Source organism: Schistocerca serialis, chromosome 3 (genome assembly GCF_023864345.2).
Source record: "Schistocerca serialis cubense isolate TAMUIC-IGC-003099 chromosome 3, iqSchSeri2.2, whole genome shotgun sequence".
NCBI classification, from domain to species: domain Eukaryota; kingdom Metazoa; phylum Arthropoda; class Insecta; order Orthoptera; family Acrididae; genus Schistocerca; species Schistocerca serialis.
The window spans coordinates 439862250-439878423 of record NC_064640.1 but is presented as its reverse complement, the minus strand read 5'-3'; the positions used below and the strand labels follow the sequence as shown (position 1 = coordinate 439878423).

Genomic DNA, 16174 nt, shown 5'->3' with positions numbered 1-16174 from the left:
GTCAACTGCATTTACCAGAAATCATCCAGATGGCTTCCCATACTTTCATGGAACAAGTGCAGTAGTTGACAGATTCCAGGAATGTGTGTCATGATTTTTTCTTGCTTTCCTTGATTATGCGTTGTGTTTTAGCTTTTGCTGCTCAAAAGGCTGTGAGGTTTTCTGCTGATCTGGGTTGCTGAGTGACACACAAAAAATGGTTGAAATGGCTCTGAGCACTATGGGACTTAACATCTATGGTCATCAGTCCCCTAGAACTTAGAACTACTTAAACCTAACTAACCTAAGGACAGCACACAACACCCAGCCATCACGAGGCAGAGAAAACCCCTGACCCCGCCGGGAATCGAACCTGGGCGTGGGAAGCGAGAACGCTACCGCACGACCACGAGATGCGGGCAATAACACACATCAGCCCATCAAGGTAAAGGCTGCCTTCTTCTTAGACTATCTGAAGGCTTCAATATAGATAATTCAACTGCATGGTGGAACACCCATGTAATGTGGCCCACCAATTCCTGTACACTGCCTTAGTGTTCAAACATTGCTCTAGATGGCTGAACAATGTCTAGATAGATCTGCTGAACATCCATATTGGTGGCTTCCTTTCAAGGACTGCTCCATCTGGTAGGTGAATCCAGGGTGGGAAGTGGTTGTCAGTGATTTCTTACTGAGGAGAATCAACAAGAGCTGGCAAACAGAAAGAGAGATCTATGGCTAAGGTTGATTCAGTAGCAGCATTGAAATGAGTGGGAGGTAGGAGATGAGGTACTGGCAGAAGTAAAGCTGTGAGTACCGGGCGTGATTCGTGCTTCGGTAGCTCAGTTGGTAGAGCACTTGCCCGTGAAAGGCAAAGGTCCCGAGTTCGAGTCTCGGTCGGGCACAAAGTTTTAATCTGCCAGGAAGTTTCATATCAGCGCACACTCCGCTGCAGAGTGAAAATCTCATTCTGCAAACATCCCCCAGGCTGTGGCTAAGACATGTCTCCGCAATATCCTTTCTTTCAGGAGTGCTAGTTCTGCAAGGTTCGCAGGAGACCTTCTGTAAAGTTTGGGAGGTAGGAGACGAGGTACTGGCAGAAGTAAAGCTGTGAGTACCGGGCGTGAGTCGTGCTTCGGTAGCTCAGTTGGTAGAGCACTTGCCCGCGAAAGGCAAAGGTCCCGAGTTCGAGTCTCGGTTGGGCTAACAGTTTTAATCCGCCAGGAAGTTTCATATCAGCGCACACTCCGCTGCAGAGTGAAAATCTCATTCTGGAAACATCCCCCAGGCTGTGGCTAAGACATGTCTCCGCAATATCCTTTCTTTCAGGAGTGCTAGTTCTGCAAGGTTCGCAGGAGAGCTTCTGTAAAGTTTGGAAGGTAGGAGACGAGGTACTGGCAGAAGTAAAGCTGTGAGTAATGGGCGTGAGTCGTGCTTCGGTAGCTCAGTTGGTAGAGCACTTGCCCGCGAAAGGCAAAGGTCAGGAGTTCGAGTCTCGGTCGGGCACACAGTTTTAATCTGCCAGGAAGTGTCATATCAGCGCACACTCCGCTGCAGAGTGAAAATCTCATTCTGGAAACATCCCCCATGCTGTGGCTAAGCCATTTCTCCGCAATATCCTTTCTTTCAGGAGTGCTAGTTCTGCAAGGTTCGCAGGAGAGCTTCTATAAAGTTTGGGAGGTAGGAGACGAGGTACTGGCAGAAGTAAAGCTGTGAGTACCGGGCGTGAGTCGTGCTTCGGTAGCTCAGTTGGTAGAGCACTTGCCCGCGAAAGGCAAAGGTCCCGAGTTCGAGTCTAGGTCGGGCACACAGTTTCAATCTGCCAAGAAGTTTCATATCAGCGCACACTCCGCTGCAGAGTGAAAATCTCATTCTGGAAACATCCCCCAGGCTGTGGCTAAGCCATGTCTCCGCAATATCCTTTCTTTCAGCAGTGCTGGTTCTGCAAGTTTCGCAGGAGAGCTTCTGTAAAGTTTGGAAGGTAGGAGACGAGGTACTGGCAGAAGTAAAGCTGTCAGTACCGGGCGTGAGTCGTGCTTCAGTAGCTCAGTTGGTAAAGCACTTGCCCGCGAAAGGCAAAGGTCCCGAGTTCGAGTCTCGGTCGGCCACACAGTTTTAATCTGCCAGGAAGTTTCATATCAGCGCACACTCCGCTGCAGAGTGAAAATCTCATTCTGGAAACATCCCCCAGGCTGTGGCTAAGACATATCTCCGCAATATCCTTTCTTTCAGGAGTGCTAGTTCTGCAAGGTTCGCAGGAGAGCTTCTGTAAAGTTTGGAAGGTAGCAGACGAGGTACTGGCAGTAGTAAAGCTGTGAGTAACGGGCGTGAGTCTTGCTTCGGTAGCTCAGTTGGTAGAGCACTTGCCCGCGAAAGGCAAAGGTCCCGAGTTCGAGTCTCGGTCGGACACACAGTTTTAATCTGCCAAGAACATTCATATCAGCGGACACTCAGCTGCAGAGTGAAAATCTCATTCTGGAAACATCCCCCAGGCTGTGGCTAAGCCATGTCTCCGCAATATCCTTTCTTTCAGCAGTGCTGGTTCTGCAAGGTTCGCAGGAGAGCTTCTGCAAAGTTTGGAAGGTAGGAGACGAGGTACTGGCAGACGTAAAGCTGTGAGTACCGGGCATGAGTCGTGCTTCAGTAGCTCAGTTGGTAGAGCACTTACCCGCGAAAGGCAAAGGTCCCGAGTTCGAGTCTCGGTCGGGCACACAGTTTTAATCTGCCAGGAAGTGTCATATCAGCGCACACTCCGCTGCAGAGTGAAAATCTCATCCTGGAAACATCCTCCAGGCTGTGGCTAAGACATGTCTCCGCAATATCCTTTCTTTCAGGAGTGCTAGTTCTGCAAGTTTCGCAGGAGAGCTTCTGTAAAGTTTGGGAGGTAGGAGACGAGGTACTGGCAGAAGTAAAGCTGTGAGTACCGGGCGTGAGTTGTGCTTCGGTAGCTCAGTTGGTAGAGCACTTGACCGCGAAAGGCAAAGTTCCTGAGTTCGAGTCTCGGTCGGGCAGACAGTTTTAATCTGCCAGGAAGTTTCATATCAGCGCACACTCCGCTGCGTAGTGAAAATCTCATTCTGGAAACATCCCCCAGGCTGTGGCTAAGCCATGTCTACGCAATATCCTTTCTTTCAGCAGTGCTAGTTCTGCAAGGTTCGCAGGAGAGTTTCTGTAAAGTTTGGAAGGTAGGAGACGAGGTACTGGCAGAAGTAAAGCTGTGAGTACCGGGCATGAGTCGTGCTTCAGTAGCTCAGTTGGTAGAGCACTTACCCGCGAAAGGCAAAGGTCCCGAGTTCGAGTCTCGGTCGAGCACACAGTTTTAATCTGCCAGGAAGTTTCATATCAGCGCACACTCCGTTGCAGAGTGAAAATCTCATTCTGGAAACATCCCCCAGGCTGTGGCTAAGCCATGTCTCCGCAATATCCTTTCTTTCAGGAGTGCTAGATGTGCAAGGTTCGCAGGAGAGCTTCTGTAAAGTTTGGAAGGTAGGAGACGAGGTACTGGCAGAAGTAAAGCTGTGAGTACCAGGCGAGGGTCATGCTTTGGTAGCTCAGTTGGCTGAGCACTTGCCCGCGAAAGGCAAAGGTCCCGAGTTCGAGTTTCGGTCGGGTACACAGTTTTAATCTGCCAGGAAGTTTCATATCAGCGCACACTCCGCTGCAGAGTGAAAATCTCATTCTGGAAACATCCCCCAGGCTGTGGCTAAGACATGTCTCCGCAATATCCTTTCTTTCAGGAGTGCTAGTTCTGCAAGGTTCGCAGTAGAGCTTCTGTAAAGTTTGGAAGGTAGGAGACGAGGTACTGGCAGAAGTAAAGATGTGAGTACCAGGCGTGAGTCCAGCTTCGGTAGCTCAGTTGGTAGAGCACTTGCCCGCGAAAGGCAAAGGTTCCGAGTTCGAGTCTCGGTCAGGCACACAGTTTTAATCTGCCACGAAGTTTCATATCAGTGCACACTCCGCTGCATAGTGAAAATCTCATTCTGGAAACATCCCCCAGGCTGTGGCTAAGCCATGTCTCCGCAATATCCTTTCTTTCAGGAGTGCTAGTTCTGCAAGGTTCGCAGGAAAGCTTCTGTAAAGTTTGGAGGGTAGGAGACGAGGTACTGGCAGAAGTAAAGCTGTGAGTACCGGGCGTGAGTCGTGCTTTGGTAGCTCAGCTGGTTGAGCACTTGCCCGCGAAAGGCAAAGGTCCCGAGTTCGAGTCTCGGTCGGGCACACAGTTTTAATCTGCAAGGAAGTTTCATATCAGCGCACACTCCGCTGCAGAGTGAAAATCTCATTCTGGAAACATCCCCCAGGCTGTGGCTAAGACATGTCTCCACAATATCCTTTCTTTCAGGAGTGCTAGTTCTGCAAGGTTCGCAGGAGAGCTTCTGTAAAGTTTGGAAGGTAGGAGATGAGGTACTGGCAGAAGTAAAGCTGTGAGTACCGGGCGTGAGTCGTGCTTCGGTAGCTCAGTTGGTAGAGCACTTGCCCGTGAAAGGCAAAGGTCCCGAGTTCGAGTCTCGGTCGGGCACACAGTTTTAATCTGCCAGGAAGTTTCATATCAGCGCACACTCCGCTGCAGAGTGAAAATCTCATCCTGGAAACATCCTCCAGGCTGTGGCTAAGACATGTCTCCGCAATATCATTTCTTTCAGGAGTGCTAGTTCTGCAAGTTTCGCAGGAGAGCTTCTGTAAAGTTTGGAAGGTAGGAGACGAGGTACTGGCAGAAGTAAAGCTGTGAGTACCGGGCGTGAGTCGTGCTTCGGTAGCTCAGTTGGTAGAGCACTTGCCCGCGAAAGGCAAAGGTCCCGAGTTCGAGTCTCGGTCGGCCACACAGTTTTAATCTGCCAGGAAGTTTCATATCAGCGCACACTCCGCTGCAGAGTGAAAATCTCATTCTGGAAACATCCCCCAGGCTGTGGCTAAGCCATGTCTCCGCAATATCCTTTCTTTCAGGAGTGCTACTTCTGCAAGGTTCGCAGGAGAGTTTCTGTAAAGTTTGGGAGGTAGGAGACGAGGTACTGGCAGAAGTAAAGCTGTGAGTACCGGGCGTGAGTCGTGCTTCGGTAGCTCAGTTGGTAGAGCACTTGCCCGTGAAAGGCAAAGGTCCCGAGTTCGAGTCTCGGTCGGGCACACAGTTTTAATCTGCCAGGAAGTTTCATATCAGCGCACACTCCGCTGCAGAGTGAAAATCTCATCCTGGAAACATCCTCCAGGCTGTGGCTAAGACATGTCTCCGCAATATCATTTCTTTCAGGAGTGCTAGTTCTGCAAGTTTCGCAGGAGAGCTTCTGTAAAGTTTGGAAGGTAGGAGACGAGGTACTGGCAGAAGTAAAGCTGTGAGTACCGGGCGTGAGTCATGCTTCGGTAGCTCAGTTGGTAGAGCACTTGCCCGCGAAAGGCAAAGGTCCCGAGTTCGAGTCTCGGTCGGGCACACAGTTTTAATCTGCCAGGAAGTGTCATATCAGCGCACACTCCGCTGCAGAGTGAAAATCTCATTCTGGAAACATCCCCCATGCTGTGGCTAAGCCATTTCTCCGCAATATCCTTTCTTTCAGGAGTGCTAGTTCTGCAAGGTTCGCAGGAGAGCTTCTATAAAGTTTGGGAGGTAGGAGACGAGGTACTGGCAGAAGTAAAGCTGTGAGTACCGGGCGTGAGTCGTGCTTCGGTAGCTCAGTTGGTAGAGCACTTGCCCGCGAAAGGCAAAGGTCCCGAGTTCGAGTCTCGGTCGGGCACACAGTTTCATCTGCCAAGAAGTTTCATATCAGCACACACTCCGCTGCAGAGTGAAAATCTCATTCTGGAAACATCCCCCAGGCTGTGGCTAAGCCATGTCTCCGCAATATCCTTTCTTTCAGCAGTGCTGGTTCTGCAAGTTTCGCAGGAGAGCTTCTGTAAAGTTTGGAAGGTAGGAGACGAGGTACTGGCAGAAGTAAAGCTGTCAGTACCGGGCGTGAGTCGTGCTTCAGTAGCTCAGTTGGTAAAGCACTTGCCCGCGAAAGGCAAAGGTCCCGAGTTCGAGTCTCGGTCGGCCACACAGTTTTAATCTGCCAGGAAGTTTCATATCAGCGCACACTCCGCTGCAGAGTGAAAATCTCATTCTGCAAACATCCCCCAGGCTGTGGCTAAGACTTATCTCCGCAATATCCTTTCTTTCAGGAGTGCTAGTTCTGCAAGGTTCGCAGGAGAGCTTCTGTAAAGTTTGGAAGGTAGCAGACGAGGTACTGGCAGTAGTAAAGCTGTGAGTAACGGGCGTGAGTCGTGCTTCGGTAGCTCAGTTGGTAGAGCACTTGCCCGCGAAAGGCAAAGGTCCCGAGTTCGAGTCTCGGTCGGACACACAGTTTTAATCTGCCAAGAACATTCATATCAGCGGACACTCAGCTGCAGAGTGAAAATCTCATTCTGGAAACATCCCCCAGGCTGTGGCTAAGCCATGTCTCCGCAATATCCTTTCTTTCAGCAGTGCTGGTTCTGCAAGGTTCGCAGGAGAGCTTCTGCAAAGTTTGGAAGGTAGGAGACGAGGTACTGGCAGACGTAAAGCTGTGAGTACCGGGCATGAGTCGTGCTTCAGTAGCTCAGTTGGTAGAGCACTTACCCGCGAAAGGCAAAGGTCCCGAGTTCGAGTCTCGGTCGGGCACACAGTTTTAATCTGCCAGGAAGTGTCATATCAGCGCACACTCCGCTGCAGAGTGAAAATCTCATTCTGGAAACATCCCCCAGGCTGTGGCTAAGCCATGTCTCCGCAATATCCTTTCTTTCAGGAGTGCTAGTTCTGCAAGTTTCGCAGGAGAGCTTCTGTAAAGTTTGGGAGGTAGGAGACGAGGTACTGGCAGAAGTAAAGCTGTGAGTACCGGGCGTGAGTTGTGCTTCGGTAGCTCAGTTGGTAGAGCACTTGACCGCGAAAGGCAAAGTTCCTGAGTTCGAGTCTCGGTCGGGCAGACAGTTTTAATCTGCCAGGAAGTTTCATATCAGCGCACACTCCGCTGCATAGTGAAAATCTCATTCTGGAAACATCCCCCAGGCTGTGGCTAAGCCATGTCTCCGCAATATCCTTTCTTTCAGCAGTGCTGGTTCTGCAAGGTTCGCAGGAGAGTTTCTGTAAAGTTTGGAAGGTAGGAGACGAGGTACTGGCAGAAGTAAAGCTGTGAGTACCAGGCATGAGTCGTGCTTCAATAGCTCAGTTGGTAGAGCACTTACCCGCGAAAGGCAAAGGTCCCGAGTTCGAGTCTCGGTCGAGCACACAGTTTTAATCTGCCAGGAAGTTTCATATCAGCGCACACTCCGTTGCAGAGTGAAAATCTCATTCTGGAAACATCCCCCAGGCTGTGGCTAAGCCATGTCTCCGCAATATCCTTTCTTTCAGGAGTGCTAGATGTGCAAGGTTCGCAGGAGAGCTTCTGTAAAGTTTGGAAGGTAGGAGACGAGGTACTGGCAGAAGTAAAGCTGTGAGTACCAGGCGTGGGTCATGCTTTGGTAGCTCAGTTGGCTGAGCACTTGCCCGCGAAAGGCAAAGGTCCCGAGTTCGAGTTTCGGTCGGGTACACAGTTTTAATCTGCCAGGAAGTTTCATATCAGCGCACACTCCGCTGCAGAGTGAAAATCTCATTCTGGAAACATCCCCCAGGCTGTGGCTAAGACATGTCTCCGCAATATCCTTTCTTTCAGGAGTGCTAGTTCTGCAAGGTTCGCAGTAGAGCTTCTGTAAAGTTTGGAAGGTAGGAGACGAGGTACTGGCAGAAGTAAAGATGTGAGTACCAGGCGTGAGTCCTGCTTCGGTAGCTCAGTTGGTAGAGCACTTGCCCGCGAAAGGCAAAGGTTCCGAGTTCGTGTCTCGTTCAGGCACACAGTTTTAATCTGCCACGAAGTTTCATATCAGTGCACACTCCGCTGCATAGTGAAAATCTCATTCTGGAAACATCCCCCAGGCTGTGGCTAAGCCATGTCTCCGCAATATCGTTTCTTTCAGGAGTGCTAGTTCTGCAAGGTTCGCAGGAAAGCTTCTGTAAAGTTTGGAGGGTAGGAGACGAGGTACTGGCAGAAGTAAAGCTGTGAGTACCGGGCGTGAGTCGTGCTTTGGTAGCTCAGCTGGTTGAGCACTTGCCCGCGAAAGGCAAAGGTCCCGAGTTCGAGTCTCGGTCGGGCACACAGTTTTAATCTGCAAGGAAGTTTCATATCAGCGCACACTCCGCTGCAGAGTGAAAATCTCATTCTGGAAACATCCCCCAGGCTGTGGCTAAGCCATGTCTCCGCAATATCCTTTCTTTCAGGAGTGCTAGTTCTGCAAGTTTCGCAGGAGAGCTTCTGTAAAGTTTGGGAGGTAGGAGACGAGGTACTGGCAGAAGTAAAGCTGTGAGTACCGGGCGTGAGTTGTGCTTCGGTAGCTCAGTTGGTAGAGCACTTGACCGCGAAAGGCAAAGTTCCTGAGTTCGAGTCTCGGTCGGGCAGACAGTTTTAATCTGCCAGGAAGTTTCATATCAGCGCACACTCCGCTGCATAGTGAAAATCTCATTCTGGAAACATCCCCCAGGCTGTGGCTAAGCCATGTCTCCGCAATATCCTTTCTTTCAGCAGTGCTGGTTCTGCAAGGTTCGCAGGAGAGTTTCTGTAAAGTTTGGAAGGTAGGAGACGAGGTACTGGAAGAAGTAAAGCTGTGAGTACCAGGCATGAGTCGTGCTTCAATAGCTCAGTTGGTAGAGCACTTACCCGCGAAAGGCAAAGGTCCCGAGTTCGAGTCTCGGTCGAGCACACAGTTTTAATCTGCCAGGAAGTTTCATATCAGTGCACACTCCGTTGCAGAGTGAAAATCTCATTCTGGAAACATCCCCCAGGCTGTGGCTAAGCCATGTCTCCGCAATATCCTTTCTTTCAGGAGTGCTAGATGTGCAAGGTTCGCAGGAGAGCTTCTGTAAAGTTTGGAAGGTAGGAGACGAGGTACTGGCAGAAGTAAAGCTGTGAGTACCAGGCGTGGGTCATGCTTTGGTAGCTCAGTTGGCTGAGCACTTGCCCGCGAAAGGCAAAGGTCCCGAGTTCGAGTTTCGGTCGGGTACACAGTTTTAATCTGCCAGGAAGTTTCATATCAGCGCACACTCCGCTGCAGAGTGAAAATCTCATTCTGGAAACATCCCCCAGGCTGTGGCTAAGACATGTCTCCGCAATATCCTTTCTTTCAGGAGTGCTAGTTCTGCAAGGTTCGCAGTAGAGCTTCTGTAAAGTTTGGAAGGTAGGAGACGAGGTACTGGCAGAAGTAAAGATGTGAGTACCAGGCGTGAGTCCTGCTTCGGTAGCTCAGTTGGTAGAGCACTTGCCCGCGAAAGGCAAAGGTTCCGAGTTCGAGTCTCGTTCAGGCACACAGTTTTAATCTGCCACGAAGTTTCATATCAGTGCACACTCCGCTGCATAGTGAAAATCTCATTCTGGAAACATCCCCCAGGCTGTGGCTAAGCCATGTCTCCGCAATATCCTTTCTTTCAGGAGTGCTAGTTCTGCAAGGTTCGCAGGAAAGCTTCTGTAAAGTTTGGAGGGTAGGAGACGAGGTACTGGCAGAAGTAAAGCTGTGAGTACCGGGCGTGAGTCGTGCTTTGGTAGCTCAGCTGGTTGAGCACTTGCCCGCGAAAGGCAAAGGTCCCGAGTTCGAGTCTCGGTCGGGCACACAGTTTTAATCTGCAAGGAAGTTTCATATCAGCGCACACTCCGCTGCAGAGTGAAAATCTCATTCTGGAAACATCCCCCAGGCTGTGGCTAAGACATGTCTCCACAATATCCTTTCTTTCAGGAGTGCTAGTTCTGCAAGGTTCGCAGGAGAGCTTCTGTAAAGTTTGGAAGGTAGGAGATGAGGTACTGGCAGAAGTAAAGCTGTGAGTACCGGGCGTGAGTCGTGCTTCGGTAGCTCAGTTGGTAGAGCACTTGCCCGTGAAAGGCAAAGGTCCCGAGTTCGAGTCTCGGTCGGGCACACAGTTTTAATCTGCCAGGAAGTTTCATATCAGCGCACACTCCGCTGCAGAGTGAAAATCTCATCCTGGAAACATCCCCCAGGCTGTGGCTAAGACATGTCTCCGCAATATCATTTCTTTCAGGAGTGCTAGTTCTGCAAGTTTCGCAGGAGAGCTTCTGTAAAGTTTGGAAGGTAGGAGACGAGGTACTGGCAGAAGTAAAGCTGTGAGTACCGGGCGTGAGTCGTGCTTCGGTAGCTCAGTTGGTAGAGCACTTGCCCGCGAAAGGCAAAGGTCCCGAGTTCGAGTCTCGGTCGGCCACACAGTTTTAATCTGCCAGGAAGTTTCATATCAGCGCACACTCCGCTGCAGAGTGAAAATCTCATTCTGGAAACATCCCCCAGGCTGTGGCTAAGCCATGTCTCCGCAATATCCTTTCTTTCAGGAGTGCTACTTCTGCAAGGTTCGCAGGAGAGTTTCTGTAAAGTTTGGAAGGTGGGAGACGAGGTACTGGCAGAAGTAAAGCTGTGAGTACCGGGCGTGAGTCATGCTTCGGTAGCTCAGTTGGTAGAGCACTTGCCCGCGAAAGGCAAAGGTCCTGAGTTCGAGTCTCGGTCGGGCAGACAGTTTTAATCTGCCAGGAAGTTTCATATCAGCGCACACTCCGCTGCATAGTGATAATCTCATTCTGAAAAACATCCCCCAGGCTGTGGCTAAGCCATGTCTCCGCTATATCCTTTCTTTCAGGAGTGCTAGTTCTGCAAGGTTCACAGGAGAGCTTCTGTAAAGTGTGGGAGGTAGGAGACAAGGTAGTGGCAGAAGTAAAGCTGTGAGTACCGGGCGTGAGTCGTGCTTCAGTAGCTCAGTTGGTAGAGCACTTGCCCGCGAAAGGCAAAGGTCCCGAGTTCGAGTCTCGGTCGGGCACACAGTTTTAATCTTCCAGGAAGTTTCATATCAGCGCACACTCCGCTGCAGGGTGAAAATCTCACTCTGGAAACATCCCTCAGGCTGTGGCTAAGCCATGTCTCCGCAATATCCTTTCTTTCAGGAGTGCTAGTTCTGCAAGGTTCGCAGGAGAACTTCTGTAAAGTTTGGGAGGTAGGAGACGAGGTACTGGCAGAAGTAAAGCTGTGAGTACCGGGCGTGAGTCGTGCTTCGGTAGCTCAGTTGGTAGAGCACTTGCCCGCGAAAGGCAAAGGTGCCGAGTTCGAGTCTCGGTCGGGCACACAGTTTTAATCTGCCAGGAAGTTTCATATCAGCGCACACTCCGCTGCATAGTGAAAATCTCATTCTGGAAACATCCCCCATGCTGTGGCTAAGCCATGTCTCCGCAATATCCTTTCTTTCAGGAGTGCTAGATGTGCAAGGTTCGCAGGAGAGCTTCTGTAAAGTTTGGGAGGTAGGAGATGTGGTACTGGCAGAAGTAAAGCTGTGAGTACAGGGCGTGAGTCGTGCTTCGGTAGCTCAGTTGGTAGAGCACTTGCCCGCGAAAGGCAAAGTTCCCGAGTTCGAGTCTCGGTTCGGGCACACAGTTTTAATCTGCCAGGAAGTTTCATATCAGCGCACACTCCGCTGCAGAGTGAAAATCTCATTCTGGAAACATCCCTCAGGCTGTGGCTAAGCCATGTTTCCGGAATATCCTTTCTTTCAGGAGTGCTAGTTCTGCAAGGTTCGCAGGAGAGCTTCTGTAAAGTTTGGAGGGTAGGAGACGATGTACTGGCAGAAGTAAAGCTGTGAGTACCGGGCGTGAGTCGTGCTTCGGTAGCTCAGTTGGTAGAGCACTTGCGCGCGAAAGGCAAAGGTCCCAAGTTCGAGTCTCGGTCGGGCACACAGTTTTAATCTGCCAGGAAGTTTCATATAAGCGCACACTCTGCTGCAGAGTGAAAATCTCATTCTGGAAACATTCCTCAGGCTGTGGCTAAGCCATGTCTCCGCAATATCCTTTCTTTCAGGAGTGCTAGTTCTGCAAGTTTCGCAGGAGAGCTTCTGTAAAGTTTGGAAGGTAGGAAACGAGGTACTGGCAGAAGTAAAGCTGTGAGTACCGGGCGTGAGTCATGCTTCGGTAGCTCTGTTGGTAGAGCACTTGCCCGCGAAAGGCAAAGGTCCCGAGTTCGAGTCTCGGTCGGGCACACAGTTTTAATCTGCCAGGAAGTTTCATATCAGCGCACACTCTGCTGCAGAGTGAAAATCTCATTCTGGAAATTTTATTATACATATTATAAGCATAATAAAATTTTGCAACTGATGAATAAAATTTATACTGGAAGAGAAAGAAGAAAAAAAAGAAAGCTGCAGCAGTTCTTGCAGGCTATGAGGTGCTGTACCAGCTTGCCCAGCTTGCAAGCATCTGACAGGGGTGGCAATCCACAGCACTCTGTTGGTGTGATGTGTGGCTTGATCATGAGGGACTGGGTGTATGCCATATTCCTTTTCCCTTTGTGGGAGATGCAAAGTGCAGAGAATAAGAGTGCCAACGACGGTCAATGAAAGGCCTGAAGGAGGGGGGTTGGGGGAGCAGGTGTCCAAAGCCTGGCACTCTGCAGAGAGGAGAACACGCTGGAGGACATAGGAGAGAACCAAAATCGGAGAAGACCGGGATCCATGCCATGGTGGAATGGTGCAGAGTGGGGTCAAGATGAAGGTGCCTGTCAGCAAAGAAAAATACCAATGCATGAGACATGTGAGAGACTTGCAGAAGAGAAGATGTCTGGGGGAGGAAGCAGGGCCCTGAAGACAGAGGCAGAATACCAGCAACAGACATGAAGGATGGCAGAAGGAAGAGCCATGTGGCTGGAGGAGACAAGGAGCAGACAGCAAAGGCAACAGAAAACAGCGTGATGCCACCATTGGACTGAGAAGAAGCTGGCATGCATGAGGCTAGATCTGATGGCACATAAAATGCCAGGGAAAGGCCAACGGTGCAAGCAGGCCGTCAGCATGCAGATCTTCAGCGAGTGGGCCAGCAGTGTGTGGGATGGCTGCTAGTGGGCCAGTGGCATGCAGCCGTAGGGTGTGGAGGACGCTGGTAGTGATGGAATCCAAGGAGGTGCTAGGGCTGGTGGCAAGAGTGCTGGTAGTGCCAGAACATGTTACAGCAGGTGCCTGACATGGAGACCACAATGTGTACCTGTTGTGTCAATGCTGGCTGGCTGTGAGGACAGCAGCAGGGCACCAGCAGATGATGGAAGACAAGTGTTCAAACCAACAGTGGCCGTCAAGATGTGTGTGTGCTGAAGGGGCCAGCCAGGCAAGAATCACAGGAAAATACATAGCAGTAGCCAGCTCTGGATGCAACAGAGCAAGGAACGTCAGACAACCCGTCGTCAGTAGTGGGGAGAGCCCAGAGCAGGAGGTGTCCACATCAGGAAAGCTGGCCATGGCCATGGGCTTTTGGCAGCAGGCACAATTGGCATCAGGCATGGCCAGTGGAGACAGCTGCCAGACAAGATGTGGAGCAGAGCTGGAAAAACAAGAGATGTGCAGAGCCATCGCTGAGAAAGAACAACTGTATAGCTAAAGGAGGCAAGACCGGGCATGGCCGGACCTTACGGCAAAACTTTTATGATTGGAGGACAGGATGTGCAGGGCAAATGAGCTCACCAGAGATGTCTGTGAGGAAAGACGTCTGAGAGCAGCAATCAAGTGGTGGCAGTACTGGCTAGGGCCCCACAGAGGGCGGAAAGTGTACTGCAGAGGTGCCTTTTTTCTGGTTTTGGTGAGTACTGTCTCCTACAAGAACATTAAATCAAATTAAACTCTGCAATCAGGCCCTGTAAACCACATGATAGCCATGGGTTACCATGTGTCATCATGCGTATGTGGTATGCAGCAACATGGGGTCAGCACACCGCTCTCCCAATTGTTGCTGACTTTTGAAACCTTGGAGCCACTACTTCTCATTCAGGTAGCTCCTAAATTGGCATCACAATGCTAAGTGCACCCTGTTCCAGTCCTCTCATCAAGGAAAAATCCCTGACAGCATTGGCAGGTGAATCAGGGCCATCCACATGAAAGTCCGGCTTGTTGACCACTTGGCTGTGCAGATGGATGCTATAAGAACATGAAAAACTTTTTTAAAAGCATTCTGTATAATCATCTTTCAAAGAGCTTCTGCATTTTGTCCCCAAACTGCAACTATCCCTTAATTTAGTGTGTCAGAGTGCACCTCCATTTCATTAAACAGTGCCATGGCTGAGTAAGTATCAGTGTCTTCTTTCTTGCACTCCATTACAAGACAATTTAGTGTTACCTTGCATCAGTTCTTATGGTGGACAATGGAACTGAAATACTTTATTCTGTGTCTTCATTAAAAGCACATTTTGAGAAGAATTATTATTACATGAATGTGCTGATTAAGTAAATTTTCTGTGACGTTTACTATTTTTCAACTTACATGCACTCGTTCTCGATCAAAAAGTGTCCCAATATTTTTAATTCTTGAGCAAGATACAGACACTTTCCAAAATTTAGGCAAATGCTTGCACCCACAACACACTTCAGTACAGTTTTGACAAAGCTTAGATGCCTTTCAAATGTTTTCAAAAGTGGAAATGTTGCCATCAATGTAACTGAGACATGCAGTCAATTTCAAGTGCTGTTTAAATTTTCAATCATGCACTCAAAGGTGACTGCAGAGTTCTGTAGACCAAAAGGGATAACCTAGAATTCATAGTGGCCTCTATACCATAAAGGCGATGTAAAGATGATTAAGTATCACCAACCTCTATCTAGTATTATCCAGCCATATTTTATTAACAATTTGGCTCTAGTCAGTCTAATGTATCATTCATTCAGGAGAACTGATAGACATAATTTTTGTGATTTTCTTCAATTGATGGCAACCAACACAGAAGTGCCATGTGTTACATCCTATCTTCATGTGGACATCTTCCTTGAGATTACTTCTGTTTAATTTTTTGTTTTATAATGTTCTGTAAGTTCTATAGGACAAAGTGTCCAATAAATACCCTGGTAGAATATTAGTCAAATCAAAAATAAAAATACATCACACAAAAACTGTGGCACTGTGGGTCACAATTGACTATCTTAAACACAAAGTTTTTGTACATAAAGTTTTATTTGAAAACAAACAAAAGTATCTGGATTAAAAACTACACTTCTTAGATTAAGTCTGCAGTACATGGAAAAATGCTTCAAGATATGAATTTTACGTTAAAACATAAACTAGACATAGTACAAGAAAGATTTAACTTCACTTATCAGAGATCTCTGAATTTCAATTTCTATGACATTAAAATTATGAGCAGCATAGGAGAGGATACTCACTTCCAAAGAGCAGTAAACATCCTATTTTGTGCTTACATTAATACAAACAAGAAACAGGAATAAACTTGTTTACAGTTTACTGAATTACAGTTTTGTATTACAACATTATACAAGATTACAGCTCATATTGCATCATCAATTAAACACAATTTTCAAATAATGATGATTCCATTACTGTTGTAGGGCAGGCTAATTAAATAATACTTATAGCAATACAACACAGAACTACTGGTTTCTTCTGCATAAAGCGGCTGGAGATTGGCCTGCATCCAAGGGCTGAAAGCCTTCCTACTGATTTTGCTGTAGTTGTGAAACAGTCAGAATCAGAATATATTTCTGTAGAAGTGAGAAGAGTGGGAAGCATTTTGCAGTATAACTTTTGTGCATACTCAGGTGAAGGGATGGCAATGTTCTATAGTTGAAGCACTCTTACAAGTATGGAACAATGAATGTGCCCCACCATCATAAGAAACTTGGGGTACAAAATATTGTTTGACAAGTGATTCTGATGAATAAATAGTTACTTTGAGTATAATGGAAGGTATCGTGTTAAGCAAAACTAGACTGACTTGTACACACGATTAGTTTTGAATAGCAGAATTTATAATAAATATCTGACTAGGTGACCACTATAAGATTAAGGTATGTCTATTCACTGAATAGACTATGCTGTGTACATTCCTAATCAGGTTTTAATGACAACTGTCTGACATTATAAAAGTCATGTATATAATGCATAATGAATGCAAAGTTTGACACTCATTGTAGATGGTCTGTTGCTAATTAAAACCGAAACTGTATAGTCAGTAAGTTGATTTTGTTTGCAGAGATGAAAGTTTGGTCCCACAAACATAGTTTTGGCCTGCTGCACCCATATAAAAATTATCTATTACTAGATCTATGTAAGGAAACAACAGATACCTTGTTGTACAATATGAGTAACTGGCAGCATGATGAAGACAATGGGCATTCAACCACATGATTTGTTTTACAGAG

At 48.3% G+C, this 16174-nt stretch overlaps 4 non-coding genes across 4 annotated transcripts; all 4 read left to right on the top strand.

Annotated features, from left to right (window-relative positions):
- The first annotated feature begins 809 nt into the window (after positions 1–809).
- On the top strand, positions 810–884 carry Trnas-uga (transfer RNA serine (anticodon UGA)). The gene has a single exon. It is a non-coding gene; the product is annotated as a tRNA-Ser (tRNA).
- Positions 885–4421: 3537 nt separating this feature from the next.
- On the top strand, positions 4422–4496 carry Trnas-uga (transfer RNA serine (anticodon UGA)). The gene has a single exon. It is a non-coding gene; the product is annotated as a tRNA-Ser (tRNA).
- A 527-nt stretch (positions 4497–5023) lies between these two features.
- On the top strand, positions 5024–5098 carry Trnas-uga (transfer RNA serine (anticodon UGA)). The gene has a single exon. It is a non-coding gene; the product is annotated as a tRNA-Ser (tRNA).
- A 4740-nt stretch (positions 5099–9838) lies between these two features.
- On the top strand, positions 9839–9913 carry Trnas-uga (transfer RNA serine (anticodon UGA)). The gene has a single exon. It is a non-coding gene; the product is annotated as a tRNA-Ser (tRNA).
- The last annotated feature ends 6261 nt before the right edge of the window (positions 9914–16174 follow it).